Here is a 6,290-nt window from a genome sequence, read left to right on the forward strand (position 1 = left end):
TTTTTTCTGATGACGTATCAGACTGGGACTTGGAATCAGTAATGCTTTTTCTTAAGTGACTTGGATGAGTTAAGGACAAAAATCTTGATAGAGACATTCCTTGTTTGAAAAAATGTAAATCACAAGAGATCTTGATATACTGCAGTACTGTTGAAGAGGGCGGTCTTATCACTGAGCTAAAATAATTAACACAGAACTCAGAGAAATCTCTCTCAGGCAGTCTTCACGGGGGGGAACTTTTATTCATTCAAAGCGCACAAAACATCATCAAAAATTCCAGAAGTCTCCCTAACCTTCAGTCCTTAAAGGGCGGTTTCTTATACAGATACAAAGCATTGGTGTGTATTGGGGTCCTCTTGACCAATTGAAATCATCATACTCATTTCCATAAAACGTCTGGCATCCACAACATTGATTCTCAAGCCCATCAATTATTCCTCATGCCAAGAACTTTTCCCTAATGTAATCTATTTCCAGAAAGCTTTGCATGTTTACTAAGAGTGAACAATTCTTCACAGAATTAATCTTGTAATGGTAAACACAATAATAACACTTTTAATTTAATCAAACAAAGCTTTAAGCTTCCACAGTACCAGACAATGAACATGGCTTTAGGTAGGTGAAAAATAGATTTACTATATATGCGGAAAGAGTGTCTAAGTAAACTGTAATAACACACCATTAAAGGTGTGACAAACATCAAGCTGCATGGCTTTAGTTCCAATAGTGGAGCTCCTACTGTGTAATGCATTTCTTTTGGACAGAGCATTTTACATGAAACACACTTGTAGGCATAATGTCTGTCACTCTGTCAGCCTGCCTGTCTATCTTTCTTCCCATCTCACATACCAAGACATCTCTGCACTCTTACCAGGCCCCTTCTCTCCCTCCATTTGTTTCCTCCATCAATTCCAGTGACACCCAACAGTGGGCCATGACATTACAGAAAAACAGAGGGAGGGAGAGGGCAGAAAGAGTAGGGATGGAGGGGAATAGAGTGGAGAACATTGCAGAATAAGAGAAATACAGATTGTAAAGGCAAGAGGGAAAATTTTAAAGTCAGGGTTAGGAGGGCAGGCTCTGAGGAAAAAAAAAGATTGAGAAGGAACAAGCATTGGAGTCATTGAGATGTAAGTGAAGGACTTGTGAGTGATTTCCTCAATGTCATGAGGAAACATGGTGGCTGCTGCAGCCTCGGGTGAAGGAGCGGTGAAGCAAACTTGATGGCCTACAACTGTGATGAGGGGAACTGATCCCCTTGAAAGAAAGAGTTCAATAATTCAAAAGAAAGTGGAAAATGAGAAAGTACATGGGAAAAAGGTGACAGAAGGAGAGCTGCTGGCAGACAGGTATTTAGAAAATCTGAGATCATGAGGGTGTGGGGGCGAGTGCTGCTTGCCCACAAATTCTAAATGGTCAATACTCTTCAGCACCACTCATATGAGTTTGGATGTTAGAAATGCCAGTCTACGCCATGCAGGTGTGCCAGCACTCGAGATCCGGGACAGACTTTCTTGCTCAATTACAGTCCAGTAAAATCTGCCAGGCTTTGTTCCCAGATACACTTTCTGTGCAGGGCAACGCTTTTGAACGATTCATTCAGACTGGCAACATCGCAGCAAGGTCACAATCAAAGCTGCCATCCCCCTGCAATGTGGACACGAGCACAGGAATTATTCCCTTATAATAACCACGTGGGTACCATTCAGAGTCCCAAAACTCAAAGCACATCTCCATTCTGTACAGAAAACACTGGGATATTTTACTCTGATGGCACAGTCTTCAAAATTAAAGTGAAGAAAACTTGCCTTAGGTTAAACATGATGAACTTCTATTTGGCCAGTAAAAAGCTAATATGCCCAGAACCCGCACACCATGTAATGAGAGTGACACAGTAAGAGAAAGGAATGAATGAACATTAATTCAGAGGTTGTGCTCTTAGCTAAATTAATGTTGAGTCAGATGACAATTAAAAAGAGGTCACAATGAGTGAGGCTGTAGCAAGATGACACAATTTACGATCTTTCTTTATGCTGTATCTTTAAATTTATTTCTAGGGGCCAGCTTAAATTCTAGCTGAAAAGTTTTAGAAATCAGGAATTGTTTCTAAGTTGGGTGATAATGGAAAGCTAATTAGAAGCTGGCTTCAATTAAGTATTAAGAACCAGATAATCTCCAGCCATTTCTCCAGCCGCTAATTTGAGTATAGATATTCATTTATGTGAAAAATGGTATTAATTTTCCCACATACACAAATATTAATCTCAGAGCCAGGGTAATGATGCTTTTCAGCTTGATAGTTTCCCTTTTTCCTGACATTTAGGCTGGTGATGATAGGACTGCAGTGCATCCTGCTGGTTGAGTAAAAGCACAACAAGTTTCAAATGTCCACTGCCACGGTCAGGCGAAAAACTTCTGCTTTATGGATCTTATTTACAGCTCAAGCTCTGTGCAAACTTTTCCCTGTTTCACTCTAAACTTTAGCTTGCCACGGACTGATTCTGAGCTACAATAATAAACCTTTGAAGCTCTTTTGTGATTTCCATTGTCTGTGCCTGAATTTTATCAATGCCCTGTAGAGTTTTGCAGCTTCTAAACTAGCTCAAACCATGTTAGTGTTTTTCACACCAAAGTGTACCTCTTTCAGAGAAAACACAGAGGAGTCACAGCTTTTATTGTTCTTTTTCAATATCGTTATGCAAAAGGTGATGTTGCAATGAAACATCCATTTTTAATTTATAATTTTATACAGACAGGTACACACAGTTCTCCGCACAGCAGTTGGAACACAGCAAAATAAATATACAAAGCATAAGCTTATAAACAAATCTACACGTCTCAGATGCACGAGCAAGAAAGTGTAAAATGCTAACCTCTGAGAGTTTGTGAATAAAGTTTCCAGCTAAGGTCTGGATTTGGGAGTGCCAAAAAGCACTGTAGAAATATATCATTTTTAAATAGGATATTTCAAAATAATAAAATCAATAAAAAAAGGTATTACTTTGTATTAAATGAAAAAAGATTTTAAACTGGGTCATTTATGTAGTCAGTGAGCTCTGTTTTCTCCCATATTTTAGCCTACTTTTACTTAGTTTCTTACTCAACTGCATTTGAAGCTTGTTTCAGTTTTCATAGCATAAGCAGAAATTTTTAGCCTGAGCACTCTTGTCGATCTTAACACTTTGCATTTATGACTCCTAAATGTCCTACGGGTGCAGCTTTTCCTTTATACATTTCTATGATGTGTATAGGGGGCGGGAAAGGGTGGCAGAGGTGGAGGGAGTTAAGGCAAAACACAAGTGAAGACAGCTAGTGCGAAAGTCCTGATGTTATGACATTATTATGAAGACTATCACTTCAACAAACCTGCAACTTTTATTTCCGAAATCTAGATATAGATAGACTCAATTTAATGTAAATCCACAGTCTTGACTTTGACAGCAGTGAACGTTAAAAATGGCCTGATCCAATGAAGATATATAGTTATTGCTCAATATGTCATGTTGTGTATTATTAGTTTTACATTTTTGTACATTTTTGTCACTTCACACTATGTACTGTGACATTAGGAATCCATCCCTTGCATTGGGCATGGTATTAATTAAATACCAGAAACATAATGTGCACAGATGATACGCAAAAGACACTATTTTGCCAAAAGTATATCTCTATCTATGTTATGATTCTGGCACGTCTGCTCTACCCTGTCTCCCTGGCTGCAATCAGCAGATTAGATGCACCTGGTGGCTGCTGCAGTGTAGTGCAATCTGTGGAATGCCAAGCACCTGTGTCTTCCCTGACATATACTGACTCTGACAAGCAGACGGTGCCAGATTTTTGAAAGCCATCGTGTGAGTAGATATCCAGCGTTCCTTCCTGTCTGATCATTGTTCTTGACCTTGCCTTGCCTTTTGGATTTATGCCTCTCCCTGCTCCCTGTCGGACTATTTGGATTTTGGTTGTCGACCTTGTTTCCCCTCTGGGTTTCAAGTTCCACTCAAGACAAAAGCAGGTTAGTGGCTTTTCTGATCCCTGCAAAATCTGGAGACTACAAGTCACTAATCCCTCTTTCTGCCTCAGTGATTCCTGGAAGCTGTGAGGAGTGTTACCTGTGTGACGTTTTCCTGTGGCTGAATAAACCTTTTAAACTTTCAGTACTGTGTTTGGCTGAATCTTGGGTCCGCCTTTTTTCTGATTCATAGCAGAAAAATCTGGCCAAAAATGGACCCATCGCCAGCACATCAGTGGCGTACCCACGTTGGTGAGACCCTTTCCTGGTTGGGTTCCGGCATGGAGGAAATAATTTCCACATTACATTCTGGCAATCTTGTATCCGAGCCGCCACCGTCACAAAGAAACCACGCCCAAGTAACACGGACAACAGCAGAGGTAAGGGAGCCACGCCTCTCTCTCCGCCTGAGATGTTCAGGGAGACTCAGACCAATGTCGAGCTTTTCTAACTCAGTGTGAAATTCATTTTGAGCTTCAGCCATCATCCTTTCCCACTGAACGTTCCAAGGTGGCATTTGTTATATCTCTGCTGGCAGGAAAGGCAAAACAGGGTGGAACTGCTGAATGGCATAACAGGTCTGCATCTTGTAATCTTTATGAAACTTTTTCCAAGGAAACTCATTCGAGTTTTTGACCCGGTCATTCCAAGTCGTGAGGCCGCAAGAGGATTATTGTCCCTCAAACAGGGTGATCAGCCTGTCTCGACCTATATAATTGACTTTATTTGTTGGCTGCAGAGAGCGTTGGAATGAGGCAGCACAAATGGATGCATTCATGAAAGGATTAACGAAGACTTCAAGGATGAGCTAGCGACCCGTGACTATCCTTCTTCCCTGAAACAACTCGAGGATTTGCTGCTCGCATTGATATTCGGCTGGCAGAGAGAAGGAAGGAGAAGCGCCATGAGAAGGGTCGCTCATCATTAACTCAGGTTTCTGCACATTGAGAGAAGGAGTCGATCACCTCTCACTGAGGAAAATGATAATTGTGAGCCCATGCAATTGGGCAGAACCAAGATTACCCCTGAGGAGAAAGATCGTCGGAGAGGATTCAAGCTCTGTTTTTATTGTGGAGGAGAAGGGACATTTAGCACTCAGGTGTCCACTAAAAGGTCAGGCTCAGCAGAGGAAGGGAGGTCTCTACTGAGCCGAAGTCAACTATCTGGCTCCTCCTTCTTGTTTCCTGCCCATTTTCAAACCTCTTTTTTGTCTCTCCAGGGTGCCGTGTTTATTAATTCAGGAGCAGATACTGAATTCATGGACGAAACATTTGCAAAAAAGAACGGCATAAATCTTATTCCATCAGCTGGCACAAGAAACGTGCTAGCTTTGGATGGTCACAGCATGAACAATTCACATCTCAGGACGGAGGAGATTACCTTAACTGTTGGAGGTAATCATCAAGAAAAAGTAACTTTCATGATCATTAATTCACCTGAACTTCCTGTAGTCCTAGGGGCCTCCTGGTTGCAGAAACACAACCCTCACATTGACTGGAAGAAAAAAGAAGTTCTGGGTTGGTCTGAGTCATGTTCCGCTGACTGTCTTTTGTGTGCTGCTACGGAGGTCAGTGTGGAGAATGAGGTTGAGGAGACCTATTCGGATTCATCCAAGGTACCGCAAGAATACCATGATTTAAAGGAGGTTTTTAATCAAATCAATGCCACAGCTCTGCCACCCCAAAGACCTTATGATTGTGCTATTGATTTGCTTCCTGGCACATCACCCCCTAAAGGCAGAACTTATTCATTGTCTGGTCCAGAGCACAGGGCCATGAAGAGCTATGTTGATGAGGCATTAAAGGCAGGGCACATTCAACCCTCTTCCTCTCCTGCAGGTGCTGTTTCTTTTTTGTTGGGAAGAAGGATGGTTCATTGAGACCATGCATTGAGATAACAGTTAAAAATAGATATCCCTTACCACTCAAGAACACAGCTTTTGATCAGATCCAGGGAGCCAAGATATTTTCTAAGCTGGATCTAAGGAATGCATATCATCTGTCCGAATCAGAGAAGGAGATGAGTGGAAACGGCTTTCAACACGCCTACGGCCATTATGAATACAAGGTCATGCCATTTGGACTTACTAATGCTCCTGCAGTTTTCAGTCATTGGTCAATGACGTTCTAAGAGACATGGTGGGTCAATTCGTAGTTTGGTTATCTTGATGACATACTGATTTATTCTCAAGATCTGGAAGCCCACAGAAAACATGTCAGAGCTGTTCTCCTGCGTCTTCTCCAAAACAGTTGTTCGTCAAGGCAGAGAAATGTGAGTTCCA

The sequence above is a fragment of the Girardinichthys multiradiatus genome, chromosome X, assembly GCF_021462225.1.
Source record: "Girardinichthys multiradiatus isolate DD_20200921_A chromosome X, DD_fGirMul_XY1, whole genome shotgun sequence".
Taxonomy (NCBI): domain Eukaryota; kingdom Metazoa; phylum Chordata; class Actinopteri; order Cyprinodontiformes; family Goodeidae; genus Girardinichthys; species Girardinichthys multiradiatus.